Here is a 704-nt window from a genome sequence, read left to right on the forward strand (position 1 = left end):
CACCATTTACATGTCCATCGTCTGCTCAAAGTTGGGCCCCGACTGGCTGGTGTCCTGCACGGCAGGCTGTGCCCATCATGAGCGGCGGTTTCCAGATGACAAGACGTGAGACTACGCTTCTACAATTAATGCTAGAGCTTGCCGCCTCCAACTATCTAGAGCGAGCAAGTGTGGACAATGAAGCAATATGGAAAAACCGCCGCGTGTCGTACGCGGCGCGCGGTCCGTGGGCGCCTCTTGTCTGCTCGGTCCTCATGGCCGAGTAGCAGGTGTCCGGGGGAACATTCTACACACCGTCAAAAATGATGTCTGGTGTTGCATCACGGGATCCGAGATGGTTCGGCAGCATCTCCGTGGCCGTCATTTGACAGCCATCCTCTACTGGTCATCGCGAGACGAGGGGTCATTCTCATCCATGTGCCACTACGTATGCTGCTCCCACCACCGCCGCTTCCCTGTTGCTTCGTTGCTTTGTTGCTTCGTTGCTTCGCTGTTCTGTACACCACCAACGGCCGCCCATCACATCCCATTCAAATCTTCGATGCCGGTTCCCTGTGCAGCCGCTCGTCAGCTGCGTCGCGTGCGTCGGGCCAAGCAAAACCTACCGAGCCCACTCACTTTGAAGTTGTTCTTTCATCTCGCGCAGCTTGGCCATGACAGCCACCGGGCTCGCTTCTCACCCGTTTGCCTTGTGAATCGCGGGG

Source organism: Verticillium alfalfae, genomic scaffold (assembly GCF_000150825.1).
Source record: "Verticillium alfalfae VaMs.102 supercont1.4 genomic scaffold, whole genome shotgun sequence".
NCBI classification, from domain to species: domain Eukaryota; kingdom Fungi; phylum Ascomycota; class Sordariomycetes; order Glomerellales; family Plectosphaerellaceae; genus Verticillium; species Verticillium alfalfae.